This window comes from Eptatretus burgeri, chromosome 7 (genome assembly GCF_056783735.1).
Source record: "Eptatretus burgeri isolate ZD-2024b chromosome 7, Ebu_testis_v1, whole genome shotgun sequence".
Taxonomy (NCBI): domain Eukaryota; kingdom Metazoa; phylum Chordata; class Myxini; order Myxiniformes; family Myxinidae; genus Eptatretus; species Eptatretus burgeri.
This window is the reverse complement of record NC_140967.1, coordinates 76,508,509-76,523,432: the sequence shown is the minus strand read 5'-3', so window position 1 is coordinate 76,523,432 and position 14,924 is coordinate 76,508,509. Positions and strand designations below refer to the sequence as shown.

Here is a 14,924-nt window from a genome sequence, read left to right as displayed (position 1 = left end):
ATCTGCATTGTCGCATTTGCTTTTTGTCTTCTTCTTTTCTATGTGCTTTTGGTGGAATTGTATATGTGTGCTTTCCGTTCATCGCGAATAAATGTGCTTTATGTTGAACTGTTTTCCCGCTTCGCTTCGTCATTTCTTTCATTGAATCCTCATCTTGCTTCACGTAAAGGGTTGGTAGTGGGCTTAATACGCCCGATAATTAATCGAACCGTCGAGGCCGACGATAACACCGCTCGGTTATCCCGATAGTACGGAACGGGTCGCTTAAGTGGCCCGTGTCCGAAGTCGACCTGCGGCGAGGTGCGATCGCCCGGTCTACCCTCCGTGTGGGTACTTAGGTAGGTCGAATTTGGCGAGCAACCCTATCCCACGCGGGGGCCGATTGGCTCGATCGCGGTGAGACCGAAAGGTCCACCCGTGACTGGTTCCCGGCGTTAGTCCGAGAGGGTCACGACTGGATTGTCCGTCCGGTGGGCGACGTGCCGCGCTTCGAGTTGCGTGGCCGTCAGCACGCCGGCGGGCGCGAATCCGTAACACTGGTGTCAGGTCGTGCGATACAAATCCATCGCCCTCCTCGCGGCACTGGTATCGGAGAACAGGAAAACGGGCTCTCCTGTCTCCAGCTAAATTCACGGGAATCGGTCCAGGGGTGAGAGAAGCGACCCCCTATTCCCTCCAAATTACGAGCGAGCGAAATTAACCCTTCACGAGAAGCAAGATGGCGTCTCAAGGCGAGCGGGAGCCGGGGGTATTAGAAATGGATGTAGAATGTGTAGAATCCATGGCTCAGGATGAAATCCCCGTGCAGGAAATGTTGGTTGTACAGGAAAACGAACTCGCCCAACTGAACCCAGAGCCCGAAATGGGTGCGGCAGCGGCCGCGGTGTATGACACCTCCCCTCCCCCTCTCCACCAAAACCCTTCCCCGGCCCCTGCCGAGGCGGCTCGCCCAAGCGCACCCGACATGTCCCAGCTATGCGCCATGCTGGAGGCAATGACAAACGAAGTGAAAAACGAAATAAAAGGAATGAACGAAAAGATGGATACAAATACAAATGAAGTGAAAACGACGATGGATGCGAATACACAGCAAATGAAGGAGGAAATGAAAGAACTACGGGGTGAGACGCAGAACATGGGCCGATGCCTGCAGGCGGGCATGAAGGCCGTGACCAGGGAGCTGGGAATGGCGACTCCACGTGTGGGAGCAAACGAGCTGGAAGGGGGTGTAGCGGCTGACAGGCCCGCGGTGGAGGCGGGTAAAAAAATAATTCGGGGGACGTGTTGGGCGAGGGTCGTGACAGAAGAATCGACGATGACCGAAAGGGAAAAATTAAATGGGGAGACCAAAACGTGTGAGACGAGACACGAGGTGACGACAACGGAAATAATAGTTGAGACAAGGGAGGTAAAGGGTAAAGAGGTGACTGAGTTGGCAGTGACGGTAGCCGGGAAGGGAACGATAGAGGGAAGACTACACGATTAAGACGGGGTAAGTGACGCACACACACACACGGAGGTAGTGGAGGATAATGGGGGTGAGCTCGCGGACTGGGTGGAGACCCGGTGCGAGCAGTTGGATGGCCTCCTCCATGAACGAGGGGAGGGAGTATGCCCCCTTGAGGCGAGTCACGACCAGGTGAGTTCGGTCGTGCTTTGCGAGGTTGAGGGGACGAGTGCTGCGAACGGTTGCACGGAGAGCTTGGGGGGTATAGAGGCCCCGGAGACCCTTGTGGGGACACGAATCCCCAGTGTAGTTGTCCCTGTGTGTGTGGTGTTATGATGATATGCTCGGTGGTCATATTTTGGACCATTAGCTGTGTGTTAATCAGCTGTCGGGATTCAAACCTTGCTTGTAATTGTGTATTATTTAAACCTTGCTTACCTTGCTTTAAAATGTTGCTTTAAAATTATCATGCTGTTTTCACTATGTCTTTGATAACCCTTTATGGCTCTGCAGCTGCACAACAGCATGTCCTTGGGAAAACTGTGTATGCTGATATCCCACACATTCCTGTTCTTAGTCATCACCAGAGTTTCGCTTTTGCTATCAGCAGGTGCCAGTGTAGGGGTGGAGGAGTCTTAGAAAGTTATTAGTTTGCAAGATGAACTGTTGGGTTGCGAATCTGAGGATTGACTGATTCAACTTCCCTGAGGGCCCCTAGGGAGGGGGGAAAGAAGCCCACTGCCGCATTTATTTCTTTATTTCTTTATCCCTTAGCACACACTTGTAGTCCACACCCAGTTCTGCTTTTGTGTGATTATATAAACAACTGTTTTGAAGTAAGAATCTCAATGTGGTCCGGGGGCACCTGACTGAAGGGCCTTTGGGCTGCATTCCGCATGCGTAGTGCCATCTTCTGAAATAAATCGTATCATTCGAGAACCCTCATTCGACTCTGTCATTACTCGGCCGGGTGAAGAGTCATAACATGTGGTGCAAGGTGTGAGTGCGTCCCCGTGTGTGGAAGCGACCCCGTGTGTGAGTGGTGTGGTGGCGATGGTGCCAGGGTACGTGCTTCCCAGCACGCCGTGTGTGGATGAGGCACCGCGTGTGAGTGTCGCCGTGTGTGTGGATGAGGCACCGCGGGTGAGTGCCCCCGCGTGTGTGGGTGAGGCACCGTGTGTGAGTGAGGGACGGTGTGTGGATGAGGCACCGCGGTTGAGTGCCCCCGCGTGTGTGAGTGAGGGACGGTGTGTGGATGAGGCACCGCGGGTGAGTGCCCCCGCGTGTGTGGGTGAGGCACCGTGTGTGAGTGAGGCCGTGTGTGTGGATGAAACGGCCAGTGTGAGTGAAGCACCGCGGGTGAGTGCCCCCGCGCGAGTGAATGGAGCACCACGTGTGAGTGGTATGGGTTATGCAAGGGAGACCGTGTGTGTGAGAGAGCGGTATGTAAGGGAGATGTCGGTGGGCATGCGGGAGCACGCAGCCGCGTCTCCCGGGGTGAATGTGATGGAATGGACTGTGAGCGTCGTGACACGCAGGTGTGCGTGGGTCGAATGGCGACGACGGCGACATGGGAGAAACGAAAGCCGAGTAGCGGCTGTAGCTGTTTCGAGGACCGTGCCGGGTTCACCCAGCAGTGAGCACGAGGTCCGTGCTGTGCAACGCACGAGACCACCACGTGCTCGCTTGCGAGAGTGAAGTCCCGGTCCGGAAACGCACGCGGTGGATTTGCCGATCCCGCGGACGGACAAAGTTTAGGCAGGATAACGGATTTGGACCGGACGGGTTCTCCACGCGATCGTGTGTGTTAAGCTCCAACGGGCAAAGCACATGTGTTCGCGTGGGGAACCCCTCGAGACGTGGGGCTTGTTTTTTTTTATGCGCACGGTGATGTCATGGCTGCACGTGGGGTTGGAATCCGGCAGGAGGGGTATCCCTGCCGGATGGTACCGTCCAAGGAGGGACGAGGAACACGTGCAGCTGCATGACGTCACGGGCAGGTGCAAAGTGCGCGAGTTGCCGCGCTGGTGCTGCGCATGAAAAAAAAAAAAAAGCAAGCCTCACTTTCGGGTGCACAGGATTCCTGGGCAAGGGGTGAAAGACCCCCTTACCCTGGGCACAGGATGGAAACTAGTTAGGGGGAAGGGTTAGCTTAGTTAGACCGACTTCATGGGGCAGGGGTAAGTCCTCATGGAGTCCGTGGAATGGATTAGTTAGAGGGATTTAGTGAGCTTTAGGTTGGGGAAATGGGAAATGATTTTTGATGATTTGGAGACAGAGACAGACTTTGGATGTGTAGAGGGGACGTAGCTTAGCTACGTAGGTTAAAAGGAACGTGCTGTAGTTTAAGGGACGACGTGGGAACACGAGTTAGTTAGGGGATGTAGTTAGAAGGATGGCAGAGTTCAGCGGTGTGTGTGTTGAAGAGTTGTGAGGTGAGTACTTGGTGAGTGAGTGAGGCCAGCGGGTCTGTGTGTATGGAGCGAATGGGGACTGCATGGTGCGATGAGTGATTGGGGGGAGGAGTGACTCCCGCCCAAGGGACCCCGGGGTCAGTGTAGAGTGAGTTAGCTGGGTTAGTCAAATTGAAAAATGGAGGTCGTTTTGCTGTTGGTGGGAAAGTAGGCTCGAGACCCATTTGGAGGGGTGCAGGAGCCCTGTTGACGGGCTTGGGAGCGTGGCTGCGAAAGGTGAGTATCGCTGAGTGGGTACCCCGGGCACCAGGCTAGTCGGCCGCGGTAGGCCATGGGCCCATGGGGGGCCGGGATAGCGTAGTGGGCACGGGTGCGCCTGCTTGGTGCGGGGGCCCGGGGCGCCATTAGCCGCGTGGGCAGTGTTGTGGGCAAGGGTGACCCTCGGAAAGGGGCCCGGGAAGCCAGCCTGCCACGTGTGCGTTTCAGGGGAGGTGCCATGGGGGGCACTCCCCGGTGTTTAGGGAGCTGGTAGGCTCGGAGGCAGTGTAGTGCCTGGGGGTGCCATAGCGGGAGATTCGGCAGAGGGTCGTGCCTGCCAAAGGGAGCCACGTGTCCCAGCCAGGAGACCGTGTGAGGGCACGGAGCGAAAATTAGGGGGCGAGGCCCGAAATTGTGAGGACACCAACACAGGCGACGGGAATCTGGGTTTATAGAACCAATAGTTTAAGCGAGAGGCGCTTGTTGAAAGCCCCGGGGTAGTTTAACAGTTAAATGGTTAGGGTCGATTAGGAGATGTACCCCTCCGCACCATCCATCCCCTCGCTGTCGTTGTGGGCCGCTGGACCCACTTTGGTTATAGATCGCTGAACTCTGGGGAGGCCATCCTGAGGCTTCGTTGGGCCTCGACACAGGACGTTAGCTCTCCCTTATTCCCCTCCGGGAAGGGAACGTAGGGGTTGGGAGTAGGCTAGGTGACAGGATAGGTTAGCCGAACAAGGACGATAAAGGGGGTTAGGGGACGATTTATAGTGGGGAAGTAAAAATAAAAACAACAAAAAAATAAGTTGGGGCTAAATTGGGGTTTGACAAATTAAGGGAGTGGGTATAGACAGTGACAGGCAAAGGCGATAGGTTGGGAGGGAGACCGTAGGGTAGGTCCGAGCCCGCCTTCCGAGTGGCCAGCACCACCGCACTCCCTCCACCAACCTCCACTGAACGGCAAAGACTGGCCAGCTTCATCTGCAGCTGCTGTGCTGCAAGGCCTGTGCCGGCTGGATCGTCTGCAGCTGCTGTGCTGCAAGGCCTGTGCCGGCCAGTTCATCTGCTGGCTGTTTTTCTTCAAGGCCTGTGCCGGCCAGTTCTTCTGTGGGCTGTGTTTGCCTGCTGCCTTTGCCATGCCATGCCCACTGCCCACGTTCACCAGCCCCGTTCAATTTTTGCTTTGCCCCCCCCCCCCCCTGTTCATTTCCATGTGCGCCAGGATCCGCAAGGCAACAGTTTGCAAGCTGCGAGAACTGCCCTGTTGGCAGCTGCAACACGGGCCTGCAGTGGCGGCTCGTGCACCGTGTTTGTGTTCATCCATCCATTCGTTGTGTTCATGGCATGTGACACTTGAGCTGGCACGGAGACTGCATTTGTGCAGCCCATGCACCGTTGTGGTTCACTGCGTTCAGTTCAAAAGGGAAGGCCTTGGACTGCGTGTGAGCAGCCAGCCACGTTCCCTGTCACCTGCATTGTTTTGAGCCAGAGACTGCATGCGAGCAGCCTGGCTCCCTGTTAACTGCTTTCTTTTTGCAGAGCTCATTGATCCTGGGCCATGGTTTAGTGTAAAATTTGTAAGTTAAGGTTAAGATGTACTGTAAATATGAGTGCGCCCCCGGCATGTCTGTCCTAGCGCCGGCAATTTTATTTAAGTCGTCCGTGTGAGTGAGTTTGTTTAGGTAGTTACGCAGCCCTCAGGTTATTTATTTTGGGGACACGAATACCATGAATGTCGCACTCAGGGATCCGTAGGTAAAATGTACTAGGGGAAAACTACACATGATGGCACACGAAAATTTGACGACTCGGGACGAGTCTGTAAAAAGTGGAGGGGGTAGTGTTGTGGTTGACCAAATTCGCAAACCACCATTCAGGTCCCTTCGGTGAGATATCTCGGTAAGTATATGTGTAGTTCGGCCCAAACCCGTTGTCTAGAGGGAATAAATGTCATTCATGCGTGCTGCGACTCTTCAGGATAGCCGTTTTTCTTTTACTATCTTTATTTTGGACCAACCGCCATTATTACCACCACCAACCACGTCTCAACAGTCATCACAACATCAACCACCCACCACAACGCCGCTTCACCACAACAGCCACGACCTTTACCGTCACACCTCGCAACCGTCGCATCGCCACCGTTCTTGCGCCGCTTGTGGGTACCGGTATTGGACTCGTGCAGGGTGCGCGCCGAACAGCGTGTACAAAACCACGGACTTTCCGCAGAAAAACGGATCAAAAACGACTCACGCCCACTTTTGTTCCGTCCAATCGGTGAGCGAGGGGCGATTTGGCCCCGCCTCCAGGGCGTTGGAGGGCGGTCGCTATATGCAAATTCATGGATCAAAAAGCATTCACGCCCACTTTTTCTCGGGCCAATGGGGAGCGAGGTGAAAGGTCGAAGGCAGGGGGTCAAAGGCGAAGCCACGGGGCTTATATAAGCGACCGCGTTCGTCAGTCGAGTAGAGTGGAAGTTGAGAGGAGTTCAGTTCGCAGGAGGAGGAGTGCAGTTGGGAGTTCGCGGAGTCGGAGTGAAGAGGACGGAGCTGTGGAGAGGCGGCGGCGGCGAAGGCAGACGAGGGGGTGCTCGCGTCGGTGCCGGGAGCTGCACACCAGAGAGGCCAGCAACGCGACCGAGGTGGAGGAGACGCTCGCTGCGGGACCCGAGACAGGGTTATATCCTCCTTTCCCCGAGCATCAGCAACCCCCTCCTGTTTCCCCCCGCGCTGAGATAGTGCGACAAAGGGGGCCCCCTTCCCACCCCCTGCCGGACACTGTCTGCGAGGCCCGCGGAGTTGAGGCACCACCGCCGCTCCGCGTTTCATCATCAGACGGGTAGGCCCGACACGGTCTCGGCCCCAGGCCCGCCTACCCCCTCATCCTGGAGGGTGGTTCTCTTTTCTTTTGCTTTGGGAATGTGTGTTGTCGGCGCCGTCTGTGAAGTAAAATTGTATAAGTGTTGCCGTGTGCTCGCGTAGTCGGTATTAGATCTGTATTGTCGCATTTGCTTTTTGTCTTCTTCTTTTCTATGTGCTTTTGTTGGAATTGTATATGTGTGCTTTCCGTTCATCGCGAATAAATGTGCTTTATGTTGAACTGTTTTCCCGCTTCGCTTCGTCATTTCTTTCATTGAATCCTCATCTTGCTTCACGTAAAGGGTTGGTAGTGGGCTGAATACGCCCGATAATTCATCGAACCGTCGAGGCCGACGATAACACCGCTCCGTTATCCCGATAGTACGGAACGGGTCGCTTAAGTGGCCCGTGTCCGAAGTCGACCTGCGGCGAGGTGCGATCGCCCGGTCTACCCTCCGTGTGGGTACTTAGGTCGGTCGAATTTGGCGAGCAACCCTATCCCACGCGGGGGCCGATTGGCTCGATCGTGGTGAGACCGAAAGGTCCACCCGTGACTGGTTCCCGGCGTTAGTCCGAGAGGGTCACGACTGGATTGTCCGTCCGGTGGGCGACGTGCCGCGATTCGAGTTACGTGGCCGTCAGCACGCCGGCGGGCGCGAATCCGTAACAATATGTACAAGCCGGTAGGCGGACATGGGTAGTCGCCTACCCAATAGAACCTGACGGGTTGGGCCCGTTCGATGGGGAATGACCTGAGGATTAAGCACAAGAAAATTAATAATTCTTGCTTCAAGGGTTAATGCTGAAGATTGTTTTTTCGTTAAAATACCCCCACATTTAGAGGTTTTTCGGCCGTTGCTAGGCAACGGAGGGGCCCATAGCAAGGGTTCTTTCTCACACATAACTAGGACATACCATGAACCTACCATACCAGTTTCATGTATATCTGACTCATAGTCTCTGAGATATAACGAACTTCGTTTTTTTATTGTTTTCGACCAGGGTTCATTCAAAGTCTATCTTCTCCGACAGTTTTCATAGGATCCGGCTGGAAATTTTTGACAATATGACTGAATGTACTGCCCACAGTCGCTCGTGGCCCGATTTTTGATTTTCGAAAAAATAGATTTTTTATGATTTTTCAAAAATTTCAAAGTCCCGTTGCTAGGCAACGGTGGTGTGCATAGCAATGGTTCTCATTTGCACACAACTTGGTCATGGTATGAAACTACCAACCAAGTTTCATCGAAATCGCCATTGCATTAACTGAAATCGCCATTTTAAATACTGATAATAGGGGTAGAACAAATCTCAAATTTTTTTTTTTTCCGACGAGATCGACGACCCAATATTTATATACATGTATGTCTGTATGTATGTATGCGTTCCGACTCATGTCTTCATAAAGTTGGCATTTCTCTCACACTTTCAACTTTATATACGTTCTCAATCATCAGTGCTCTGTTCACGATATCTTCAAGTTATGAGAAATAAAAAAAAATAACAGGCCAAAGATCTGCGGGGAAAGTCAAAAAATGCACACGTGTGTAAAACAATAATGTGGGTAAATAAGAACGCAAAGAGAGATGCAACGTGTCAGTGAACGAATGAACGTTATATGACGTCATGGCGTAACTTTCGGCTCATTCGTTAATACATGCAGTTGCGTGTTTCGTCACCGGCAGAAGGTTTCATGACGTCAACGCGCATGGTGCTATTATTTTCGTTAAACTCGAAATCTCCAGAAATAATTGGATTCTAAAGCTTTGGAGGCTTTAACAGTGCTGGGTAAAATATATCATAAGTAATACGAAAGATAATACAGGAAAAGGTTCGTCGTTACCCCAAATGAAAGTCGTCTCCAGCAGTCAATGGAAAAACTGACCAATGGCGAAGGCTCTTTTGCTGGGGACGTGGCAGCGTGTTGGAGGCGGGGCTAAGGGGTTGACAGTCTCTGTTCGCCGGGTTCCTGTCGCACTGTCGCTTTTTCTATCCTTGTCCAGGCTGTGTGTCTCTCTGTGGATCTCTCACGGAACCACGTACGGCGCACGCAGCTTCTCCTTTGAGTTCAGTAAGTGTTGCTTGATTCCCTTTGTACCCGAACCAAAAGATTCAGTCGAAGTCGATCTCCATCCTCGTTTCTCACGAAGTTCGCCGCTTGTCCCACTCAGTCGTGCCCTCGACTTGTACCACAACTGATCGGACTGCTGAGGTATTTTAACTCGTTCATGATGTCAATTGTACGTCGGGAATTCCGGGGTTCTGTTAATTGTGTTTGTGGAACAAATCGCGAAAGGAAATCTCAGTTACGTGACTGAGAAGAAAATACCGTAAGGAGCGGACATTGATCCCTGGGAGCCTAGCGGGCCCTCAGCTGTGTGTTCCTCTCTCTCCTCCTTTACTCTTCCAGCAATCTCGTCCTAACTCCCCCGAACTCCTTCCCATTCATCCAACTCCTCGTTTCAGCAGCGCATCCCAACTTTCCTCCTCTCCATCTCTTACCGCGCGTCCCATCTCCTCACCCTCCCTTGCGCCCCATCTCCTCACCCTCCCTCGCGTCCCGTCTCCTCACCCTCCCTCGCGTCCCGTCTCCTCACCCTCCCTCGCGTCCCGTCTCCTCACCCTCCCTCGCGTCCCGTCTCCTCACCCTCCCTCGCGTCCCGTCTCCTCATCCTCCCTCGCGTCCCGTCCCCTCACCCTCCCTCGCGTCCCATCACCTCATCCTCCCTCGCGTCCCGTCTCCTCATCCTCCCTCGCGTCCCATCTCCTCACCCTCCCTCGCTTCCCGTCTCCTCATCCTCCCTCGCGTCCCGTTTCCTCACCCTCCCTCGCGTCCCGTCTCCTAACGCTCCCTCACGTCCCATCTCCTCACCCTCCCTTGCGCCCCATCTCCTCACCCTCCCTCGCGTCCCGTCTCCTCACCCTCCCTCGCCTCCCATCTCCTCACCCTCCCTCGCCTCCCATCTCCTCACCCTCCCTCGCGTCCCATCTCCTCACCCTCTCTCGCGTCCCGTCTCCTAACGCTCCCGCGCGTCCCATCTCCTCACCCTCCCTCGCGTCCCAGCTCACCCTCCCTCGCGTCCCATCTCACCTCCCTCGCGTCCCATCTCCTCACCCTCCCTCGCCTCCCATCTCCTCACCCTCCCTCGCCTCCCATCTCCTCACCCTCCCTCGCGTCCCATCTCCTCACCCTCCCTCGCGTCCCGTCTCCTCACCCTCCCTCGCGTCCCGTCTCCTCACCCTCCCTCGCGTCCCGTCTCCTCACCCTCCCTCGCGTCCCGTCTCCTCACCCTCCCTCGCGTCCCGTCTCCTCACCCTCCCTCGCGTCCCGATTCCTCACCCTCCCTCTCGCGTCCCATCTCCTCACCCTTCTCACGTCCCAACTGTTCTTATCCCCGGCGCGTGAACCCCTCCTCGTTCCCGGCGCGCGAACCCCACCTCATTCCCGGCGCGTGAACCCCCCCTCTTCCCCGGCATGCAAATTCCTGCCCCCCTCATTCCCGGCGCGCAAACCCCCGCCCCCCTCGTCCCCGGCGTGCAATCCCCTTCTCGTCCCCTGCGCGCGAACCCCCCTCCCCCTTCGTCCCCAGCGCGCGGAAACTCTCCTCGTCCCCGGAGCGCGGAAACTCTCCTCGTCCCCGGCGCGCGGAAATTCCCCTCGTCCCCAGCACGCGGAAACCCCCTCGTCCCCAGCACGCGGAAACCCCCTCGTCCCCGGTGCGTATGAACTCCTCCCCCCTCCTCCAGCTGTGAGGATCCCCTTTCCATACCCTGGTGTGGTCTCCCTCCCCCCCACACCCTCCTTTGTCCCTGGTGAGTGCCCGACCTACCCATACCCGCCCCCCCTCCATACCCTGTGTATGCCCTCATTCACTTGAATACGCCTCCAGTACATAGCCTGCTAATAGTTTAAATATTATGTATCAAGGAAACAGTTGTTTGTTATACATATTTACACAATTTGTACTTGGATGACCCATTTCTACCTCCGATACCGAAGGTGGATGGAGGTTATGTTTTCACCCCTGTCTCTCTCTGTCTGTCTGTTTGTTACTTGTGAAAATCGAAGATTTTTCAAGTATATTGGTTGGTTGTGTGTTATTTTGTCTGTTTGTCTGTATATTGCCTCGAAGGCAGAATTTTAAACTAATCTTCATGAAACTTCACCACATTGGTTGAGTTTGTCATCCGCAAGAAGCCTATTATATTGTGATCAAAAGTTTCATATTTCTAAAATCCTCAATTTTCATCCAATTCACTTGAGATTTGAAGAGAAGTTGCACATCAGGTCACTGAATTCAACCGCCAATTATTTTTGAAGTCAACATAGGCCAAAAAGTGGACATCGGCCGAATTTCTAAAATTGTCAATTTTCATTTGATTGATTTGAAATTTTAAGAGTATTTGCATATTTAGTGATTGAATTCAACCACCAATTATTTTTTACGGTCAAATTTGTTTTATGCATTTTGCAAGTATCGTGATATGCATGACATCTTTCTTGTTTGTTTATTTGTGAACAAAATATCTCTAAAAGTTGTGGACGGATTTGAATGAAATTTGGTGGAGTGCTTTGATATGACGTATAGCATTGATATCTCAAAAAGTTGTGGACAGAATCTGCCAAAACTTGGACAGGTTAGGTATGTAACAAGGAAGAATTGTTTTTCATTTTGGTGAAGATCCGAATCCGGATCCGGATTTCTAGAGTTTTCAAAGTGATTCTTCACCATTGAGTGATAGGACTAAAACGATAAATAGCAAGATATCTAAAAAAGTTATGGACGGATTCAGATGAAACTTGGTGGACGAGTTGGTTCGGTGACGAGAACAACCGGATTAGATTTTAGTTTTAGGTCCGATCCGAATCCAATTCCGACTTATCGGTGGGATACAAAACTTAAAGTCATTAGTTTGGCGGAGGTATGTGCTCCACTGAGTGCCCTTCTAGTTACCTCTGCCACCGAAGGTGGAAGGAGGTTATGTTTTCAACCCGTCCTGTCTGTTTGTGTGCAGGATATCTCAAAAAGTTGTGGATGGATTCAGATGAAATTTTGTGGACAGGTTGGGTGTGTGACAAGGATGAACTGATTATATTTTAGTGAAGATTCAAATCCGGATCAAACGACGGGAATTTTTAAAGTGATTCTTCACCATTGAGGAATATAGCGAAAAACGACAATATCAACAAAATAGCAAAAACGATATATAGCACAATATCTCAAAAAGTTGTGGACGGATTCGGAAGAAACTCGGTGAACATGTTGGGTGTGTGACTAGAAAGAGTTGTGACTAGAAAACAAGCTTTCATTCCGGGAAAATAACTCATTGCCTGCTTCTACGCACTCTGCATTCTGCATGTAATGGTATGCAAGTTACTGGGCTTGTTTTACCAGTGCTTGTGCCTGTAGTTTACACGCAATGTCGTAATTATCTTCTCGATTCTTGCCATTTTGAAGTTCATTTTTTGCAATAATTATTCTCAATTTTCAGGGAGGATTTGTTTCAGACAAAAATGTAACCAAAGTATAAATTATCAATACAGCTACTGAACTCCTCCAGCAACTGAACTTGTACAATATTGATGATGGAACCTCAGCGTGCATAACAAAAATACTGCCCCAAAACTTGTACACCATCAATGCAGCCACTGGTAAATTGAACTGAGGGGGTAATGTAATGCAAGACAAGCAATAGGGTCTCGGTTAGTGCAGAATAAGAAACGTGTTGAGGAAACGTCACGGTGTGGCCCTTTTGGTGTAACGGTTAACAATGTATGGATTTATCATACAGATTATTCAACCACATGGTGTGCACTGACACACCTTCAGCATTCATCAGCTGAATATATTTTTGAAAGTACAAACGTCGCACTCGTGAGACTTCCCTTGTGAGTATATTCCCAGAATCATTTGGCTGCTGCCTTAGTAAACCTTGTTCTCATCAAGATGAGATAAGGCTCCAGTTAATGTTTATACACGATGTTCGGGAAGTTAAAAAAAAAAAAAACATTAATTGACTTGATTTAAAAATTATCTTTTGAAAAACTAATTTGTTTTTGATTGCCCTTTTTCTTGATGTCCAGAAAGAGGCCACGATGATTTATTTATTTATTTACACTGCTTCTATAAGTCGAGGCAAGTCTGGTGATGCACTTGATAAAGTTTGGAGCTCCTCACACAAACAGTGCAATAAACTGTCAATAGTTAACCTCGCTGTCACGATGTGATCAAGATTTTTTTTTTCGATAATATGTTCCTGTGAGCCTTGCATCTGTTCACTAATTGTTTACCTCAATGGGAGTTTTTGTGTCTGTTACCTATCGATGGCCTGCTGTTTATGATTGTCGATTATCCTGATGACAGCATAATTGACGATCATAAACGGTGCAGGTCTTGGTGTAATCGACAATCATGAATATACAATGCAGCTCTCATGATGTGATTAAGATGTTTTTTTAATCGATATTTTTTGAGAGTGTTTCTGTGAACCTTATTGTTTACCAATGGAATTTTTTGTGTCCTTTATGATTTGCCATGTTTCAATGACCTGCGTTATTTATGATTGTCGAGTATCCTGATGGTGTGGTTATGCTGTATTAGGTTGGTTTAGAATTCCCTATAAATGTGTAAAATTATATAATTGTGTGGTAGGTATAATTTAGGAATACTCTTTTTCGCTAATTATCATTTGGACTTTTATTTGGTAAAAACGAATGTTTATCTTCTTTGTTGTTGCTTGTATGAGCATTAAACGATGAACTATGCTGTTCTCAGCCAGTTCTTGGCCTGGGTGTTTAGTTGACAGAGAGAGTTCCAGGCACCATTAAGATAGGTGACAGGCACTGTTTCACCAGGTGGTCTGCAGTCTGGATTTCTCCACAGTCACAGCTAGTTCAGTCTGCAAGGCTCCAGGGATGCAAACGGCCATTAAAGTGGCCGACCCTTATCCTCAAGTGTTTGAGGTGGCACCATTACTACCATGGCAACTTGCATCCAGCTGGATTGGTGGAGACTGCTCACCCTCACTCATTCATTTCCCTTTTTCACACCTGAGGAATCAACTTCCACATTCTCTTCAATCTCATTCCTCCTTCAAGGCCTTCAAAACAGCGATTCACCATAATCTCAGATCAAACCAGGATATTTTATATCCCCAGTAAAGCCCCACCCCTAACCCTACCTCCACTCTCCCTCACCTCTCCCAAGCCCACCTCCTTCCAAATTTCCAGTTTTTCCTTCCTGACAGTTTGCTTCTGCGTACATCTTGTCTAACTTGTGCATCCTCCCCGACCACCACTCATTCTTCCCCATATCCCTTATTCATCCGTCACCCTCTATTTTGTCTCTTAACTGTGTTGTTGGTGTCCCCCCCTCTTTCTGCTGTTCCTTTCTGTGTTCTACCTCTTCCATGAGCATTGAATCTATACTACAAGTGGAAATGATTATGTCATACAATAATAATTAATTGGAACAAAAACGTGATGATAATTCAATGGCAGACAGACAAGAGGTCTGATGTAATTTAATGACTGGTCTTTCATGAAGTGAGTTGAACCAATGGGCACATTTATGGAAAAGAGGTGTTGAGATTAGATAACTTTTTTTAAAGTTTAAATCGGAGTTAGTTAGGAATCTAGAAGCATTCTGGATAAAGCGATACATGGATATTGGCAGGAATGGTAGGTAGCTGAGGTATAGATGGGTACGTGACAAGGACGAAATGATTAGATTTTGGTGAAGATCTGAAAAGACAAAATTCCTCTTAAAATTTTTTTTAAAAACTCCCCTAAATATTTTATAAAATTCCCATAAAAAACTTAAAAAAAAAGATTAATACAAAATATAAATAATATTTTATAGTTTTCAATACTGTGTATATGTATGTATATATATATATTTTATCATATGCATGTGCATAAAACACCATGGTGATGTCTTTTCTCAT

General features: G+C 50.4%; 2 protein-coding genes across 4 annotated transcripts in view; one reads left to right on the top strand and one right to left on the bottom strand.

Annotated features, from left to right (window-relative positions):
* LOC147023578 (uncharacterized) overlaps positions 1 to 8,875 on the bottom strand; it is an 84,384-nt gene extending 75,509 nt beyond the window's left edge. Inside the window, exon 1 of the mRNA XM_085889089.1 lies at positions 8,821 to 8,875. The gene's annotated coding sequence lies outside the window, so the exon portion shown is untranslated. The remainder of the gene's footprint in view (positions 1 to 8,820) is intronic.
* An 18-nt stretch (positions 8,876 to 8,893) lies between these two features.
* The window catches only part of RRBP1 (ribosome binding protein 1), a 148,250-nt gene continuing 142,219 nt past the window's right edge, over positions 8,894 to 14,924 (top strand). For 2 of the 3 annotated variants that reach the window (XM_085889088.1, XM_085889086.1), the window contains exon 1: positions 8,894 to 9,189. The gene's annotated coding sequence lies outside the window, so the exon portion shown is untranslated. The remainder of the gene's footprint in view (positions 9,190 to 14,924) is intronic. The other variant, XM_085889087.1, reaches the window with a different exon arrangement.